The sequence below is a fragment of the Cannabis sativa genome, chromosome 3 (assembly GCF_029168945.1).
Source record: "Cannabis sativa cultivar Pink pepper isolate KNU-18-1 chromosome 3, ASM2916894v1, whole genome shotgun sequence".
NCBI lineage: Eukaryota > Viridiplantae > Streptophyta > Magnoliopsida > Rosales > Cannabaceae > Cannabis > Cannabis sativa.
The window spans coordinates 36,402,168-36,424,125 of record NC_083603.1 but is presented as its reverse complement, the minus strand read 5'-3'; positions in this window follow the sequence as shown (position 1 = coordinate 36,424,125).

Sequence of the window (21,958 nt, the reverse complement as noted above, 5' to 3'; positions counted from 1 at the left end):
TTCTGACAAATCAGGGAATAGACTTTTGAACATATAATTAAGATTATATTCCACTGTGTTGACAACACTATAATCTTAACAAATTCATATGTTCTGGACTTAAAAAGAATTCATACATTATATACATATAATCATGAAATAAATCATGTGAACCATGCAACATAAAATGTTATTTCTGATCTTTATTAATAAGTAAATCTGATTATATGAAATGAGTTTTATTTAGGGCATAAAACCCAACAAACTCCCACTTGCACTAATATAAAACAAAAAGTGTGTTTCAAATAATCATTAACACCTTGATATACAAATCAAGTGTAATAGTAGTAAACTCCTCCTAATAGGATCTGATAGGTTGAATTAAACACAACCTCTTCTCCATCATTACTCTTCCTTAATCACAAAATCCTTGATAATGTGAAATTCCTCTCTATATGTCTACTCTCTTGGGATACTGGATTCTATACTTTTGGGCAACTACTTCTTGGTTATTCAGGAAGTAACCCTAGTAGTTAAGGCAAGTTGGAACAATGCCACCAATGTATAGAACTTTTCTTAGACTGAATAAGTATCTTTCCTGCAACTTTTAACATTCAGTCTCTTTCTGGTAGACCAAGAGATTTCAGATAGGTTTTTACACTTCTCCAAAATCACTACTCCACCCCCAAAGTAATCACCATCTCATCAGCAGACTTTCTAGCACACAGGCAAGTCTCGAAATCTTATGTGGTGTAGTCTAAGAGTTTTAAACACACCCTTATAGACTAACATATAGTTCCTCTTCTTAATCTTAAAATTTACTTGATTGTCTTCCAATGTTCTTTTCCTGGATTAATCTGATACTTACTCATTACTCCCAGTCAACAGCAGGTGTCTGGTCTAAGGCATACTAAAGCATATCTGAGACCTCTCACTGTTGATTTAAGAAATTCTTTCATGGTTTTATCTTCTTTGGAATAGTTGAGACTTTTCCTTAGATAAATAAAATCTATACCTAAGAAGTTGTGAAGCTTCTATAGATTGCCATTGGAAAGAAAATGCATCAGCATCTCATGCTTGCATTAGAGTAAGTAATTGCCAGGAATACCACAAGCCATAGGTTTAGATAAACTCAAACCTACAATACTAGGAACATGAAGTTTTGTTAAGTCCATTGAATAGACTTATTAACGAAAATTTCCTTTCATGTCCTTGTAACAGAAAACTTTAGGTTACTCCATGTGAATGGATCAAACCATAATTCTCTTGGCTTTCTTCTTAGTTTCTTATCTTGACAATCCATTACTTGTTTAAACTCACTATGGATTTTAATCACTAGTGTCTTCTAAGTTATAAGAAGGTGAGTTCCTAGAAACTCTCCCACTACAACAAGGTACCGTGAACTACGTCAAAGAAAACTAAATGGTATAGACCTCTTCAGTTGTGTTAAGACAACAGAGGCAGTGGGATCATCTTGTAAAATAAGATGATAGAACACTTTTGGAATCAAGAAAAATTAATCTCCTTTATTTGCTACTTTATTTTCAGACTTAGTCATTTTCTTAGAAAAGTAGTATTTGTTTAAACAAACACTTTCTTGTCTAATGACTATGGGATGCTCCACCCCTAATCACTTAGAATAGCTAACAAACATGCAAACCAAGGTTAGCAGTTCTAGCTTTTCTTAAGATTTCGATTAGGTCATCCATGAATCTAGTAATGATTTACATTAAGTATTCAACCATTGCATCATTCTGAAATTTTATTACCATAGAAGGATTTAGGCAACTACTAGTAACTAATCATCATTATGCAACTCGAATTTATGGGGAGTTAAGTTTGGATATAATTCAAAATCAAATTAATGATCTTTGAACTACATATCTACTAACTTTTTCTCCACCCCTATCAGTTCGCAAGATCTTTAACCACTTACCATTGCTAGAAATTCATGAAATTTCTCAAACATTTCAAATTTCTTTTGCGTAAGGTAAAATCTAGAGTGATCGTTTTAAGAATACAACGATAACTCATATCCACCCCTGAATGTACATCCATCTGCGAATGAGATGAACTTACTTTCAGTGAATATAGGCATATTAACTCTTTGCAGAGAATGATCTTGTCAAAACCACTATGAACAAGATACAAATGCCATAGATTTATAAAATATGTGGTTGTATCTTTTGATGACTTCAGTTTAGTTACATCAAAGAGTTCTTAGAATAGTGCAAGTGGATTCTGGTCACAGAATACTAAACTCATACAGCTTGAATCCATTGAAAGAAAATGGTATGAAACAATTGTGAAAGTGTAACTGTATTATGAGTAATTCTTTCTTGGACCACCACTACTAATCTAACTCTATGATTTGCCTATACAAGTAGGAGATATCTAAGATTGAGGATTTATATCATTTTGGGCTAGAATTCCGGGAATATAATCATATGCGTCATCTAATTTCTTAAGAGAAAATGAGACTCTATATGATTTATAGACCATTCATCCAATGATATGTCATTAAGCTGATTCGAAATGAATAAGCTAAGAGGAATTAGGATAATTTCGTTTTAAATAAGAATCCAACGATGCTCCGATTAGCGAGAGTCAAAGTAATCTTATTTATACAATCTTCTTGTTTCATATTGTAAAACACTAGTCTAAGGTGTCATCAATTGATGAACAGCTAGATGTTGCATATACAATATTTATCTTTCGAGATCTAACACTATTATGTTGGTCTAATGGTGAAAATCCATTAGGGATTTATCTCATTATAAAAACAAATCAAGTTAGACCAACAATGAAGATTCCAAATTAAACTACAATTTAATAACAAAAAATAACATGGTTCAATACAAATTCATACACAATTCAAAAATTATGAAGCACATAGCAAGTAGGAATGACAAGTGAAAATACTAAAACATACAATCCTAAATAATTTCCAAGGTTTTCAACAAAATGATATCAGTGTCCCGTTTAGGCGAGAGTCAAAGCTACCATTCATTGAATAGAGTTGTCAGCTCATCTAAAATGTCTAACATTCTAGCAACCTTTTATTCGATCAAGATATGAATCCGCGTTGTCCCGTTTAGGCGAGAGTCAAGGCTATTCTATCTTATGAGCTTCCACCATTGTTTCATATTCTTGCAAGTCTTATACAGTCGCCACCATGAGGGTGGTCATAAACTATATAAAAAACTTACAAGATTACTTATCTTTCGAGATTAAACGGTGCTAACTTGCTAATGAACGTTCCTCCATTAGGGAGGTTTACTCACTAAAACAATAGCTATGTAAAACCAACAATGGAGATCGAATATCCTTATAATTAAGCTCATTATTTTAATGAAGGGTTGTATTTTCTTCTAATATTTATTTTAATCAATCTATTTTAAATATATATTTATTTAATTAAAATTTCCAATTTAGAATGAAAAATTCCAAATATAAATTTTAATTTAATATTTATAAATTATACTTAGATGGATACGAAAATAACGTGAATTATTTGCATCTTAGTAATAATTTCTATAAATATTTAGAAAATTATTCAATTTAAGTTGTTTCAAAATTAATTTAAATTAATTTACAACTCAAATTTAATTTTCTATAAATATATATTGCATTTCAAAAATGCTTTAAAATAAAATAAAATAAATCCTGGAAAATTACTCTAATTTTATGTTGGCCCAAAATTAATAAAAATTAATTTTCAACAAAAAATATAATTTTCCTATTTAATTAAATATCTAAGAAAAATTTCAAATATTTAAGTATCATGATTAAAAAATCAACTTAAATATTAATTTTCTATTTAATTAAATACACTAGAAAAATACTTCAAGCAAAACAGATAATATCTATCTAGACTTTCATTGACTAATTAATCTAATTTCTAACTATAATATATTTTAGTTCATTTATTTTAATTAATCATTAAATGAAAAAATAAATGATTTAATGTGGTCCAAAATTAAATAAATAATTTTCAACTTTAATCTATTTTTCAAATAAAATTCGAAATTTCTGCATCAAGGTGATGCAATTTCAAAATTTTGGGAAATGATTAATAAAATAAAATAAAATATATTTTGAAAATTATTCAGCTTTAAGTTAATCTGAAATTAGATTCCAAACTTAAGACAATTTTCAACTTTAATTAAATAACATGAAAATAACAATATTAAAGTATCATGATTAAAATCAACATAGATATTGAAATTTTAAATTTAATTAAATGTACTAAATTCAAGAAATAAATAATTAAGTAAAGAGGAAACTTAATTATTAATTCTAGTTTAATACTAGGAAAATATACTAAACTTAGATTGTACCAAAATTAATTAGGAAACAATTAATTTCACAATCTATGATATTTTCCTATTTAATATTAGAAATAATAACTAATACTAAAAATAACTGTCTAGAATATATCATTGAGTAAGTGTTTTTCTAAAATTAACTTTAACAAATTACATGAAAAATAAATTTCATATATTTTAAAAGTTAATCATGTTGCTAATTCAATTTTAATTAGGTTAGACTAATATAATTAACCTAATACAATTATTTAAATAAGGCAAATTGGCCTTCACAATTGGGGTAGTTCATGTGAGGGGGAGCTGGGTTCAGTATGTCGTACCCACTTCCATGGCCCCCAACTCTCACACAAGGCCCAAAAGAGAGGAATTTAACCTTTAAATAAATAATTATTATTCATTGAATAAGCCCAAATCTAATTGGACCTAAATAAATTTCCTTATGTCAAAATTTATTTTAGCAACCTAGTCCATTTACTTAGTAAAAACTTAAATGGGCTTCCTATATGCATCTAAGCCCAAAAGCAAACATATAGGCTCACACAGGTCAAATGATTTGGATGGGCCCTATCATGTTACTAGGTTTACACAGATGAAAGAAGTACAAAATTTACCTGTTACAAATTATTTATAAGATCTATCGTCAATTGGACTATGATTAAAATCAGATCATTGGATCATGATCTGTCAACAAGTTAATCATAGCAATTTAGATCAGATAAATAATAGGTTTGTAAAAAAAAGTTTTGAATAAACAAACATTGTCCATGTAACAGATGTGAAAATAAGATATTAATATAATTAAATTATTATTCTTAAACTAACCAAATAAAGGAAACTAATTTTAAAATATCTAGGTTTATTTGAATCAAATTATATTAAATATCTAGTAAGATCAATGATTTGAAAGGAAAAAATCTTCAATATCACTTTCAGATCTTATAATTTAATAAACCAATTTTAAAATAGATTTGGTTAGATAATTATTATTTTAGGAATAAAATAATAAATGAATAATAATTACCATAATTATATGTCAAAATATCTCAAATTAAGCAATATTCAAATCTCTACAAAAATATCTATGTTATTTAAATATTTAAGATATGATTTATAAATTTCTAATAAGGAAAAAATGATATATATATATATATAGAAAAAATATCATTTTTAAACTTATAATTTATAAATAATTAAATATTTAACAAAATAACAAATTTTTGAATTTGGAAAACATTATGGTAAGTATATCTATAAAAATATCTATGTTAATTTCAAATTTATTAATTATTTAATTTGCCATATAAGATAATTTTAATATAATATTTTCAATAAAAAGACAAAGTTATCTTTTAATTTAAAATATCTTAAATATCAAAATATCTAATCTTATAATTAAATAATAAATAAATATTAAAGAAGTTAACAAATTTTTAAATCTGACCATAATAGGAAATATTTAAAATTGGAAACATTCCAAAATAAAAATATTTAAAAAATTGGAAAAAATCCAAATTGAAAATATTTAAAATTAGAAAAATTTCAATTCCGAAATATTTAAAATTGGAAAATTGAATTTTGGGAAACAATCCCATGAAAAAATTGGATTTTTGGGGAAAAATCCCAAAAATCGCAACTTTTTGGGAAACTGCCCAGGATTGAGCGTGCAACAGGCTGCACGCAGCCTTCATGCTCGCGCGGATGGAGTGCTCACGCCGAGGAAGCTCGGCGCCTGCAGGGTGAAGGACCGAGGTACGCGCGCGGATGGGGAGGCTGATCCGAGGGTCTGGTGCGCATGAGCACCACCCTTGACAACCTTGAATCCCAATTTTCCAAAATTCATATCTTTCTCAATTTTTATCGGAATCGAGTTCCGTAAAAAACAAAATTGCTTAATTTTTTACAAGGAATCCAAATAAAATATTTTAAAAAATTGAAAAATTATATTTCATGGAAAACGAAACTGTACAACATCAACATTCATCAACTAACACATAAACCAACATGAAACCATCCAAATCAACACAAAACATATCAATCATCATCTTAATTCATATTACATGAAAGTAAATCATTACCATGGCTCTGGTGCCAGTTGTTGGAAATTATTTTACCAGGATCTAGATTTACTAACAAGTATGTTGGATTAACAACCTAATATGAATTCTAAAACAACGAAAATAAACACATATAAAGTTAGAAAACCTATAGTGGGTGCAGCAAAATATTATGACTCCTTCCATTCAGATCTCTAGCCCTTGATTTCTTTCTGTAGCAGAGCATCACCAAGATCTGAACCTGGATCTTCTTTTCTTCTTCTTTGATGCAGAAATTCCATAGTCTTACATACTATGATTGAGATACCACTTGATGTGTGTGGGCACTACTCATCACTCAAGGATTTTCGAAAATACAAAGAAGAAAAGAGAGAGAGAAGGTGGCGTGTGAGGCTTTTTCTGAGAGAAACAAAGTGATCAAAGATGTGTTTGTGTTTCCTCAAGCCAACACTTTCTATTTATAGAAAACACTCTAGGTTTAGGTTAGAATTGTATGGCATTAAAATAATGGAAACTACAAATGGAATTTCCTATGCATAGGGCCGGTCATACAAAGGGATTGGGCCTCACTTTGCAACTTTCCCATTTTGTTATTTTCCATTCCCATTTTCTCAAAAATGCCAATTTTTCTAATTTAACCATTTAAATGCCAATTCTAATTATTTAATAACTTGAAAATAATTATTAAATAATATTGCCATTTAATATATTTATTAATTTAGACATATAAATTCTCTTAATTAATAAATAAACCTAGAATCTCTTTTCTTTACAATTTCGCCCTTGCTTAGTGAGAATTCATAAAGTAGACATAGTCTAACTTTTAGAATTATAATTGATTAATTAAAATCAATTAACTGAGTCTTACAAGCAGTATGCTTTCAACTAGTATGGGGACCATGGGTCTATATAACCGAGCTTCCAATAAGTCAAACCGAATTTACCAAGTAAATTCCCTAACTTATTAATTCCTCGTTGAATCCACACTTAGAACTTGGAATTGCACTCTCAGTCATATAGAACGCTCTATATGTTCCATGATATAGACACGTCATTAGTTATCCATTGTTATAACCCTAATGTGATCAATGATCCTCTATGTAGATGATCTACATTGAAAAGGCACTACTGTTACCGCTACACCTTCAATGTATTTTATCCTTAAAACACTTAACCCTGTATAAATGATATTTCACCTAAGTGAAATGAGATCTCCACCATTTATCTTCGTTTGGTTAAGCTCGAAGGAAATCATCCTTTACTTCTATTTGCCAGATAGAAGCTATAGATTCCATATTTATGTTAGCGCTCCCACTCAATTGCACTACCGTGTTCCCAAAATGTACGTATTACCTTGACTCAGAAGAAAGCTTAACTAACAAATCAAAAAACACGAGTAACACTCTTGAGATTGAACCTAACCATATCAGGATTAAGATCATTTGGTCTAGGATCAACTAGTGATATTGAATTGAATAGATATTACGGTAAATTTTAATATATCTAATCAAAGTTCAATATCGGTCCCTTCCGATGTATACTCCATACATTCGAAACTGGTAAACTTTGCCAATGTCCTGGAAAGGACATAACACTTTTCCAAGGTGTAAGAATACCTATCGCTGATTATACCATGTCAGTCTAAATCCAGTGTTCTGACAAATCAGGGAATAAACTTTTGAACATATAATTAAGATTATATTCCACTGTGCTGACAACACTATAATCTTAACAAATTCATATGTTCTGGACTTAAAAAGAATTCATACATTATATACATATAATCATGAAATAAATCATGTGAACCATGCAACATAAAATGTTATTTCTGATCTTTATTAATAAGAAAATCTGATTATATGAAATGAGTTTTATTTAGGGCATATAACCCAACAGTTTGTTCCAGCTGTCTACTGATCCGAGTTCTAACTTTTTAAACCATTCTTCAGCGAAACCGCTCTGCGTCAATGAAAAAGCATAGACACTTTGCATCATTGCGACCCTCATGACAGTCATTACTCGGTTGAAACGAGATAAATGATCTCTGGGGTCCGAGTCTCTGGTGTATGCTGCCATCTCGGGCATCTTAAAATTCTTGGGGAGCTCTGCATCCAGTATGTGTCAGGCGCACAGTTCTCGGTCCTCATAATCAGAATCTGAGTCGTCCTTTTTTTACCTCCGGGAGACCCTATCAATGTCTTTGCGTAGTACTGCCAACTCTGCCAGAATTCCTTCATTTAGCGTGCTTGTGGAAGCTGCTGACTCATGTTCTTTTTGTCTAGATGGTCTCATATGTCAACATGTTTTTCGTTGATTTTTTTTCTTAGGTCAATTAGTGGGTACTGTTGGAATTTATTTTACCAGGATCTTAGATCTACTCACAAGTATGTTTATTAACATCCTAAATACGAACTTTCTAAAACGATGAAATAAACACATAGAAAGTTTAAGAAACCTTACATTGGGTGCAGCGGAATATAATGACTCCTTCCGTTCAGATATCTAGCCCTTGATTCCTTTCTGTAGCAGAGCATTATCAATATCTGAACCTGGATCTCTTTCTCTGAATCTTTGATGCTGAAGCTCCTTTGCTGATGATCTTTCTTCACGATCTTCCTCACTATGATTGAGGTATCACTTGATGTGTGTGGGCACTACTCAAATCACTAAGGATTTCGAAATTCTAAGGAAGAAGAGAGAGAGTGGTCAGCTAAAGATAGGGAGAGAGAAGGCTCAGTTTTTCTGAATAGAAAAAGTCAGAAGAAAAGTGTAATTTTTCTGAAGCCTTCACTATCTATTTATAGCATTCCACTAGGGTTAGATTTGAATTATATGGCATTAAAATAATGAAAAAATCAATTTAAATTTCCTACAAAAGTGGCTGGCCCTACACTTAGTGGATTGGGCCTTGCTTTTTGCAATTTTGCAATTTTAACACCTTTTGTATCTGATTTTCTCAAAAATACCAATTTCCTAATTCAACCATTTAAATGCCAATTCTAACTATTTAATAACTATAAATAATTATTAAATAATATTGTCATTTATCATATTTATTAATTGAACCATACAAAGTATCATAATTAACAAATATGCCCCTATAAACTCTTTCTTTACAATTTCGCCCTTACTTAGTGAAAATTTCACAAATAGACATAGTCTAATTTGAGAATTATGATTGATTAATCAAAACCAATTACATGAGTCTTACAAGCAATATTATCTCAACTAGTGGGGGGACCATGGGTCTATATAACCGAGCTTCCAATAAGTAGATCAAGAATTTAGCACTAAAATTCACTAACTTATTAATTCTTCGTTGAATCCACGCATAGAACTTAGAATTGCACTCTCAGTTATATAGAATGCTCTATATGTTCCACCATATAGACACATCATTAGTTATCCATTGTTATAATCCTAATGTGATCAATGATCCTCTATATGAATGATCTACACTTTAAAGGGATTAAATTACCGTTACACCCTACAATGTATTTATTCCTTAAAACACTTGACCCCGTATAAATGATATTTCGGCTTATGTGAAATGAGTACTCCACCATTTATGTTCGTTTGGTCAAGCTCGAAGGAGATCATCCTTTGCTTACTATTCGCCAGATAGAAGCTATAGATTCCATGTTTATGATAGCGCTCCCACTCAATTGCACTACCGTGTTCCCAAAATGTACGTATCACCCTGACCTAAAAGTAGGCTTAACTAACAAATCAAAGAACACGAATAGCCTTTCAAGATTGAGCCTAATCATAACAGGATTAAGATCATTTGATCTAGGATCAACTAGGCGATATTGACTTGAATAGATATTACGGTAAGTTTAATTAAATCTAAGTCAAAGTTCAATATCGGTCCCTTCCGATGCATACTCCATGCATCCAACCTGAGCTTTACTTTAACCAATGCTCTGGAAAGAACATAGCACTTCTCCAAATGCAAGTAAACTCTTGTTGTAGATTATCATATCAGTAAAACCCTGTGTCTGATAAATCTAGGAAACTTTATTCACATAGTCATGTTTACTTTCCAATGTGTTGACGGCACAATAAACAGGATCAAGTATGTGAAAAGGGTTTCAGATGAATTTATACATTATGTACATATAATCATGAAATAAATCATGTGAACCATGCAACATTAAATGTTATTTACGATCTATATTAATAAGTAAATCTGATTATATTGAAATGAGTTTTATTTAGGGCATAAAACCCAACAAACTCCCACTTGCACTAATATAAAACAAAAAGTGCGTTTCAAATAATCTCAACACCTTGATATACAAATCAAGTGTAGTAGTAGTAAACTCCTCGTAATAGGATCTGAAAGGTTGAATTAACCACAACCTTTTCTCCACCATTACTCTTCCTTAATCACAAAATCATTGATAATGTGAAATTCCTCTCTATATGTTTACTCTCTTGGGATACTGGATTCTATACCTTTGGCAACTACTTTTGGTTAATCAGGAAATTAACACTAGTAGTTTAAGGCAATTTGGAATGGTGCCAAAGATGTATAGAACTTTCCTTAGGCGAATAAGTAACTTTCCTGACTTTAACATTCAGTCTCTCTCTGGTAGACTTAGAGAATTCAGATAGGTTTTTACACTTCTCCAAAATCACTATTCCACCCCCAGAGTAACCACCATCTTATCAGAAAGATTTACTAGCACATAGGCAAATTTCGAAATCTGATATGGTGTAGTCTAAGAGTTTTAAACACACCCTTATAGACTAACATATAGTTCCTCTTCTTTATCTTAAGATTTACTTGATTGTCTTCCAATGTTCTTCTCCTGGATTAATCGATACCTACTCATTACTCCCACTCAACACAGTGTCTGGTCTAAGGCATACAAAAGCATATCTAAGACCTCTCACTGTTGATATAAGAAATTTTTCCATGGCTTTATCTTTTCTGGAATAGTTGAGACTTTTCCTTAGATAAATAAAATCTATGCCTAAGAAGTTGTGAAGCTTCTATAGATTGCCATTAGAAAGAAAATGCTTCAGCATCTTACTAAAGTAAGTTGCTTGCATTAGAGTAAGTAATTACAAGGTATACCACAAGCCATAGGTTTAGATAAACTCAAACCTATAATACTAGGAACAGGAAGTTTTGTTAAGTCCATTGAATGGACTTATAAACGAAAATTTCCTTTTATGTCCTTGTAATAGAAAACTTTAGGTTACTCCATGTGAATGGATTAAACCATAGTTCTATTGGCTTTCTTCTTAGTTTCTTATCTTGACAATCCATTACTTGTTTAAACTCACAATGGATTTTAATCACTAGTGTCTCCCAAGTCATAAGAAGGTGAGTTCCTAGAAACTCTCCCACTACGACAAGGTACCGTGAATTATGTCTAAGAAAACTAAATGGTATTGATCTCTTCGGTTGTGACAAGACAACAGAGGCAGTGGGATCATCATATGTCAAATAAGATGATAGAACACTTTTGGAATCAAGAATTAAATATCTCCTTTATTTGCTACTTGTTTTTCAGACTTTGTCATTTTCTTAGAAAAGTAGTATTTGTTTGAACAAACACTTTCTTATCTATTGACAATGGGATGGTCCACCCCTAATCACTTAGAATAGCTAAGAAACCATGGTTAACAGTTCTAGCTTTTCTTAAGATTTTGATTAGGTCATCCATGAATCTAGTAATGATTTACATTAAGTATACAACCATTACATCATTCTGAAATTGTATTACCATAGAAGGATTTAGGCAACGACTAGTAACTAATCATCAATATGCAACTCGAAATTTCTGGGGAGGTAAGTTTGGATATAATTCAAAAATCAATTTAATGATCTTTGAACTGCATATCTACTAACTATTTCTCCACCCCTATCAGTTCGCAAGATCTTTAACCACTTACCTTAATGGTGTTTAACCATTGCTAGAAATTAATGAAATTTTTCAAACATTTCAAATTTCTTTGCATAAGGTATAATCTAGAGTTATCGTTTTAAGAATACAACGAAAAACTCATATCCACCCCTGAATTTACATTCATCTGCGAATGAGATGAACTACTTTCAGTGGATATAGGCATATTAACTCTTTGCAGAGATTGATCTTGTCAAATCCACTATGAACAAGATACAAATGCCATAGATTAAGAAAATGTGGTAGTGTCTATGATGACATAGGTTTAGTTACATCAAAGAGTTCTTAGAATACTTCAAGTGGATCCTGGTCACAGAATATCTAACTCATATTCCATACAGTTTTAATCCATTAATAGAAGATGGATGTTAAACACTTGAGAAAGTGTAACTGTATTGTATTCTGGAATTAGAAATATAAGAAAATTTCTATTTGGAATCTAAAATTAAAGTCAAAGACTTAAATTTATACCAAATTTAATGAGTAATTCTTTCTTGGACCACCACTACTAATACAAACTCTAAGTCAGATTTGCCCATACAAGTAGGAGATTTCTAAGATTGAGGATTTATATCAATTGGGAATAGAATTTCGGGATTATAATCATATGCGTCATTTAATTTCTTAAGAGAAAATATAATGACATGAAATGATTTATAGACCATTCATCCAATGATATATTATGGAGCTAATTCGAAATGAATAAGCTAAGAGGAATTAGGATAATTTCGTTTATAAATAAGAATCCAACGATGCTTCGATTAGCGAAAGACAAAGTAATCTTATTTATGTAATCTTCTTGTTTCATATTGTAAAAATACTAGTCTAAGGTGTCATCAATTGATGAACAGTTAGATGTCGCATATACAATACTTATCTTTCGAGATCTTACACTATTATGTATGTCTAATGGTGAAAATCCATTAGGGATTTATCTCATTAGAAAAACAAACATGTTAGACCAACAATGAAGATTCGAAATTAAACTACAACTTAATAACAGAAAATAACATGGTTCAATATAAATTCATACACAATTCAGAAATTATAAACATATAGCAAGTAGGAATGACTAGTGAAAATACTAAAACATACAATCCTAAATAATTTCCAAGGTTTTCAACAACCGATACAAAGTGTCCGTAGGCGAGAGTCAAAGCATCATTTATTGAATAGAGTTGTCAGCTCATCTAAAATAGAAACCATTCTAGCAACCTTTTATTCGATCAAAATAAGAATCCAACGTTGTCCCGGTAGGCGAGAGTCAAGGTTATTCTCATTTTATGAGCCTCTACCATTGTTTCATGTTTCATAAGTTTATCTCTAAGTAGTCACCGTAGGGGAGAGTCTAATAGAGACGAAAACTTACAAAACACTTATCAAATGATCTTACGGTGTTAAATGCGTTCAACGAATAACCATCCATAGGGGGACGAAGTCTAGCGTCTCGAGGTTATATTGAAAACATTTAACTTTTGTAAGACCAACAATGGAGATCGAATATCTTAATAATAATCAAGCTCATTATTTAAAGTGAGTTGTATTTTCTTTGATTCTCTTTATTTATTCTATTTATTTTAAATATATATATTTATTTAATTAAAATTTCCAATTTAGAATGCAAAATTCAAAATATAAATTTTAATTTAATATTTATAAATTTTACTTAGATGGATATGAAAATAACATGAATTATTTCCATCTTAGTAATAATTTCCAATAAATATTTAGAAAAATATTCAATTTAAGTTGTTACAAAATTAATTTAAATTAATTTACAACTTTATATTAATTTTCTATAAATATATATATTGCATTTCGAAAAATTAAAGTATTTAAGAATACAATTTTCGAAAAATGCATATTAAAATAAAAAATAAATCCTGGAAAAATTATTCTAATTTAATGTTGGCCCAAAATTAATTAATAAAATTAATTTACAACAAAAAATATAATTTTCCTATTTAATTAAATATATAAGAAAAATTTCAAATATTTAAGTATGATGATGAAAATCAACTTAAATATTAATTTTCTATTTAATTAAATACACTAGAAAAATACTTCAAGCAAAAATATCATCTATCTAGATTTTTCCTTTGACTAATTAATTCAATTTCTAATAATATACTTTAATTCAATTTATTTTAAATTAATCAATAAATGAAAAAATCATTGATTTAAGTTGATCCAAGAATTAATTAAAATAATTAATTTACAACTTAATCTATTTTTCAAATAAAATTCGAAATTCCAGCATTTAAGAAATGCAATTTCGAAATTTGATTAATAAAATAAAAAAATATTTTGAAAATTATTTAAATTTAGTTGAAAAAATAAATTTCAACTAAAAATAATTTTCTATTTAATTAAATGTCATGAAAAAGAAATATTTAAGTATGATGATAAAAATCAACTTAGATATTTAATTTTCAAATTAATTAAATGTATTAAATTCAAGAAATAAATAATTAAGTGTAGAGAAGGCTTAATTATTAATCTCTAATTTAATACTAGGAAAAATATACTTAAAATAAATTGTACCAAAATTAATTAAATAATTAATTTCACAATTTATAATATTTTTCTATTTAATATTAGAAATAATAAGTAGTCTAGAAATAACTATCTAGAAAATATCTTATTTGACTAAGTATCTTTTCCACAAAATTTGAAAAAATATCTAATTTAAGTTGTATTAGAAAAAATCTAGAACTTAAATATTTTTCAAATTTAAATTTAATTAAATATCAAAAATTAAGTTGTAACCACTTAATTTGAAAATATTCCATTTTAAGTTAATATTCGAAAAGATATTAACTTAAAAAATATCTAAAGAATCTTAATAACCAATGCCTAAAATTCCTCAACTTAATTTTGAAATTTTGAATTCAAAAGATATTCAGATTTAAGTTGGTTAGTTGTAGATAACTAAATATCAACTTAAATAGGAATATTTAATGAAAAATTTAAATTAAGCTCCAGAAAGAATCTAGATGGTTATAATTCTATATTTAATTAAATACAAGAAAATACATATAGTTTAGCTTAGAATAAAAAAAAAATTCTTTAAACTATATTTTTCTTAAATTAATTTCAAAATAAATGAAATTAATTATGTTGCTAATCAATTTTATTAGGTTAAACTAGTTTAATTAACCTAGTACAGTCATTCAAATCAGGCAAATGGGCCTTCACAATTGGGGTGGTTTGTGTGAGGGGGTGCTGGGTTCAGTATGTCGTACCCACTTCTATGGCTCCCAACTCTCACACAAGGCCCAAAAGAGAGGAATTTAACCTTAATAAGAACAACTGTTATTAATTGAATAGGCCCAAAAACTAAATGGGCCTAAATAAATTCTATCAATAACTATGATAATTTATTTTAGCAACATTAACCTATATGCATCTATAATAAAATTAAACACATAGGCTCACACAGGCACACTTTGGATGGGTCCTATCATGTTGCTAGGTCATACACAGATGAAAGAAGATTGTAAATATACCTGTTACAAATTATTATCTTGACCAAGGGAGCCATCAGATCATTAGATCTGGCAAAAGGTAACCATGGCTATTTGCAATCAAGTAATAATAGGTTTTAAAAACTTACAAACAAGCTAAAACACATACTCCTGCAACAGGGTTAGCTGGATAGTTGGATGTAGGATTTATTTAATTTTAAATTAAATAATTAATTTCGAAATATTATTAAAAAAGATTTTCGAAAAAAAAAATAAAAAAAATTTAAAAAAAAATTTCGAAAATTAATTAAATATTTAAATTTAAAATTAAACCTACAATTTTGAAAAATTAGGTTTCAACCAACCTAAATATCATTTCAAAAATTTGCTAACTACTTTTAAATTTTAAATGTTATTTTATAAATAAAAATTAAATAAAAAATTAGAAAAGATAAATAAATATCTTTTTCAAATTTTTAAATATAATTTAAATAAATAAAATAACAAAATTTAAAAAAAATTAGCAAAATATCTTATATCTATTTAAAATTACATGATTATAAATATCTTATTTTAAATTTAAATATGGTCAAAATATCTAAAAAGATTTAATTAAAAAATCTTAAAAGATAAGATATTTTTAAAATATCTTAAAAGATATTATAAATATCTTAAAATATCTGACCTTAAATTTAAAAAAAATATAATCAAATTTAAAAATAAGATAGATTTTTAAGCAAAAAGATAAATACTAATTCTATTCAAATTCAAATTACACTAATATCTTGAATTAAATTAAAAAAAATTTAAATTAATTCAAAATGATAATTAGAATTGAATTAGGAATAGTAATAGTATATATACAAAACCATACAAAAAATTGGAAGTTAATTCCATGAAAAAGTATGAAAAATTGAAGAAAATTGAAAAAATTCGAAACTGTACGGACAGTTGCGATCATGAGAAACTATCAAGACAAATTTCCGATTTTGTCAAATCTTCAAAAAATCATAACTAATTCAAATAAAATCCAAATTGAGTTCTGTAAAAGGCTAACTTGCTTAATTTTTTTCATACTATCCAATAAAAATAATGCCAGAACCGAAATAACAATTATTTTTCACGAAAATTTCACAATCATCAATCAATCATCAAATAACACTCAATACAACATGATACCATCCAAAGAACATACAAACAATCGTTTTAAAGTCCAAATTACATGTAAGTAAATCAATTACCATGGCTCTGAGGCCAGTTGTTGGAATTTATTTTACCAGGATCTTAGATCTACTCACAAGTATGTTTATTAACATCCTAAATACGAACTTTCTAAAACGATGAAATAAACACATAGAAAGTTTAAGAAACCTTACATTGGGTGCAGCGGAATATAATGACTCCTTCCGTTCAGATATCTAGCCCTTGATTCCTTTCTGTAGCAGAGCATTATCAATATCTGAACCTGGATCTCTTTCTCTGAATCTTTGATGCTGAAGCTCCTTTGCTGATGATCTTTCTTCACGATCTTCCTCACTATGATTGAGGTATCACTTGATGTGTGTGGGCACTACTCAAATCACTAAGGATTTCGAAATTCTAAGGAAGAAGAGAGAGAGTGGTCAGCTAAAGATAGGGAGAGAGAAGGCTCAGTTTTTCTGAATAGAAAAAGTCAGAAGAAAAGTGTAATTTTTCTGAAGCCTTCACTATCTATTTATAGCATTCCACTAGGGTTAGATTTGAATTATATGGCATTAAAATAATGAAAAAATCAATTTAAATTTCCTACAAAAGTGGCTGGCCCTACACTTAGTGGATTGGGCCTTGCTTTTTGCAATTTTGCAATTTTAACACCTTTTGTATCTGATTTTCTCAAAAATACCAATTTCCTAATTCAACCATTTAAATGCCAATTCTAACTATTTAATAACTATAAATAATTATTAAATAATATTGTCATTTATCATATTTATTAATTGAACCATACAAAGTATCATAATTAACAAATATGCCCCTATAAACTCTTTCTTTACAATTTCGCCCTTACTTAGTGAAAATTTCACAAATAGACATAGTCTAATTTGAGAATTATGATTGATTAATCAAAACCAATTACATGAGTCTTACAAGCAATATTATCTCAACTAGTGGGGGGACCATGGGTCTATATAACCGAGCTTCCAATAAGTAGATCAAGAATTTAGCACTAAAATTCACTAACTTATTAATTCTTCGTTGAATCCACGCATAGAACTTAGAATTGCACTCTCAGTTATATAGAATGCTCTATATGTTCCACCATATAGACACATCATTAGTTATCCATTGTTATAATCCTAATGTGATCAATGATCCTCTATATGAATGATCTACACTGTAAAGGGATTAAATTACCGTTACACCCTACAATGTATTTATTCCTTAAAACACTTGACCCCGTATAAATGATATTTCAGCTTATGTGAAATGAGTACTCCACCATTTATGTTCGTTTGGTCAAGCTCGAAGGAGATCATCCTTTGCTTACTATTCGCCAGATAGAAGCTATAGATTCCATGTTTATGATAGCGCTCCCACTCAATTGCACTACCGTGTTCCCAAAATGTACGTATCACCCTGACCTAAAAGTAGGCTTAACTAACAAATCAAAGAACACGAATAGCCTTTCAAGATTGAGCCTAATCATAACAGGATTAAGATCATTTGATCTAGGATCAACTAGGCGATATTGACTTGAATAGATATTACGGTAAGTTTAATTAAATCTAAGTCAAAGTTCAATATCGGTCCCTTCCGATGCATACTCCATGCATCCAACCTGAGCTTTACTTTAACCAATGCTCTGGAAAGAACATAGCACTTCTCCAAATGCAAGTAAACTCTTGTTGTAGATTATCATATCAGTAAAACCCTGTGTCTGATAAATCTAGGAAACTTTATTCACATAGTCATGTTTACTTTCCAATGTGTTGACGGCACAATAAACAGGATCAAGTATGTGAAAAGGGTTTCAGATGAATTTATACATTATGTACATATAATCATGAAATAAATCATGTGAACCATGCAACATTAAATGTTATTTCTGATCTATATTAATAAGTAAATCTGATTATATTGAAATGAGTTTTATTTAGGGCATAAAACCCGAGTCTCTGGTGTATGCTGCCATCTCGGGCATCTTAAAATTCTTGGGGAGCTCTGCATCCAGTATGTGTCAGGCGCACAGTTCTCGGTCCTCATAATCAGAATCTGAGTCGTCCTTTTTTTACCTCCGGGAGACCCTATCAATGTCTTTGCGTAGTACTGCCAACTCTGCCAGAATTCCTTCATTTAGCGTGCTTGTGGAAGCTGCTGACTCATGTTCTTTTTGTCTAGATGGTCTCATATGTCAACATGTTTTTCGTTGATTTTTTTTCTTAGGTCAATTAGTGGGTACCTCTGGTTTTTCCTCCCTCTCTCCTCGGGTTCCTGGTGCACGGATACGCTTTTTTGGTCCTCTCGATCTTGAGGGCCAAGACCAGCTCGAGGGAGCTTGCCCCTCTGTGGACCTTTCCCTTTTGAGAAATGTGAGCGGTCCTTCCGCGGATCCAGCACCTTTTTCTTTTTCCTAGGGATTGAAGTTGGATTTTTTGTAGGGTTTTCCTCGGAAGGGTACCGTATAGGGCTTGGTTCCCTGGTCTTGGGCTTCTGAGTGCTCGGTGAGGACTCTTCCGGTGTTTCCTCAGGTCCTGCTGGGATGGCCTTGTGATGTATGTGTATCCCTGCAGTTTCCATGGCTTTTTGCATGGCAACCATCACCTCTTGCATCCTTCTATTCTGCTCTTTTTGAACTGCAAGCTCGGCTTCATGATCACCCACCTTTTGCCTCAAGACCAGTAGTTCCGTATAGCTACCTTCGTCGTAAGTGTCGTACTCTTCAAAGTTTTCTTCGTATTCTTCGTCGTTCGTCTCATCTCGCTCCTCAGAGCGCACATTTACTCTTGAGGCCACTTCTTCGCCTTCTGGGTTTTGAGCATCCTGAGGAGGACGGGGCTGACGTGTATTATTATGAGTTTCCACCATTGTTAATCTGACTTTTCCTTTAACTGTTGTCTATCTGACAATGCTTCCTTCAGCTCTCAATGAAAGCACCAAAATGTTAACCGAGGTTTTCAGCAACCAATTAAATAGTCGAATGAGAAGAGTTGTAGAAAGTTTAATGCAAATGATTTTTATGTGGTTGGGGCATTAATGAGCCTTAGTCCACGAATCTTTGTTATTTATGAGAGTGTTTTTACAGAGAATGTTCTTGGTGAATCTCTCTCTCCTTCACTCTCTTCGATTTCTTAATTAATCGATCAACCCCTTTTTCCATTATGTCTATGGGGTATTTATAGTGTTTTTCAGGGAGATCCCTAGAAAGGGATCACTTGTCTTTCTGTGTTAGCCTCTTAGGGGCACAAATTCCTAACAGATACAAAATAGGAAATACATGACCTATACCGTAGGTATCTTAGGGGTTAGGGGATATAATCTTTTATCCTCCCTTGATTGATGTCATTCCTCATAATGTAGGCATCACTAGACTCGTCAATTATTGCGTAATCACCGTAAAAATGGGCTTACGCCATCTGTCACATCCCTCTATGGATGTTCTAATACGTTTTCCCTCAGGCGGCATTAAATGCAAAGTGACTGTTCAACAGTCTCTTCCCTTCCCAGAGATGCCTTGTTACAGTTCCAGCCTCCCGAAGAGTAAAGGTGTGTCTTATGCTCTCTTCCGGGAGGCTCACTCCATGAGATGCACTTTCCTGTTCAAGACTTAATTGATTTTCGTGAGTGGATGCTCTTTTAGGTCCACGTGTCGCTCTTAGCCGTTGCCACGTATTTTGGAAAAAATCTAAGGCAACAAGGTTGCATTCACGCCAAGAGGACACTGCATCCACCTACGTAACCCGCACAAGGGGCCCTGCTGCAGCCCCTGTCCGCACGAGGATATGGTTGCACGTGCAACCTTGCTGGCAGCCACACCCCTAATGCGAATTTTCAAGGATTTTTTCAATTTTTCCAAACATTCCCAATTTCAAATCCTAAAATTCAAAATAAAATATTATTTTTAATATATTTTAACTTAAATATCAATTTTAAATTAATAATATTTAATTTTAAATACATTATTATTAAAAATTTTTTATATGTTGAGGTTTAAATTTAAAAAATAATTATTCTATTTTTTTTAATTATGGTCAGATTTTAAAAATTTATTAATTTCTTTAATATTTATATATTATTTAATTATAAGATCGGATATTTTAATATCAGCCATATTTTAAATTAAAATATAACTTTATCCTTTTGATTTGAAATATTATATTAACATTATCTTATAGGATAAATTAAATAATTAACAAATTCAAAATTAACGTACATATTTTTATAGATATTCTAACCATAATATTTTCAAATTTAAAATTGGTTATTTTATTAAATATATAATTGTTTATAAATTATAAGTTAGAAAAATGATATTTTATATCATTTTACTTATCAAACATTTATAAATGATATTTTAAATAATTTATTTTGATAAATCTCTCCCACATAAAAAAAATGAAAATATATATATTTACTAAAATTATGCTGCTATAACCTTTCTTTCTTTCTTAAAAAAGAGCGTCTGCCCTTGTTCATGCTCTGAGGCAGTTATAGTTTTTTTCTACAGTTATTCTGTATGTTTAACTTCCCATGTTCATGTTACCATTATCCTTGAATTTCTGACCACCACCATAAATTTCTATATATAACTCTGTTTTCTATCTCTGTTCAATCAATATGAATCCACTTTTGGATAAACTGCAATCCACCATGAAATTATCTGACAATGAAAGTAGCATTTTAACCATTAGTGAGGATGGTACTGATGCTGAAGTTCCAGAGGAGTATATACTCATTGCTCGAGTTCTTTCAACTAGGAAAGTGTGGCTGACTACTTTTCAACGACAAATGGCAGAACATTGGGATGGAAGGTTTAAAGTTAATATCAAAGAACATCATTCTGATCTGTTCTTGCTCTGTTTCAGTTGTGAGGAGGATCGACTTCGGGCATTAGAAAAAGAGCCTTGGCATTTTCAAAATAACCATATTATCCTTCTTGATCCAACTTTGCATTAAACTATTACCGCTGACATTATGATCTTCTCTCCTTTTTGGGTTCAGGCTTACAGACT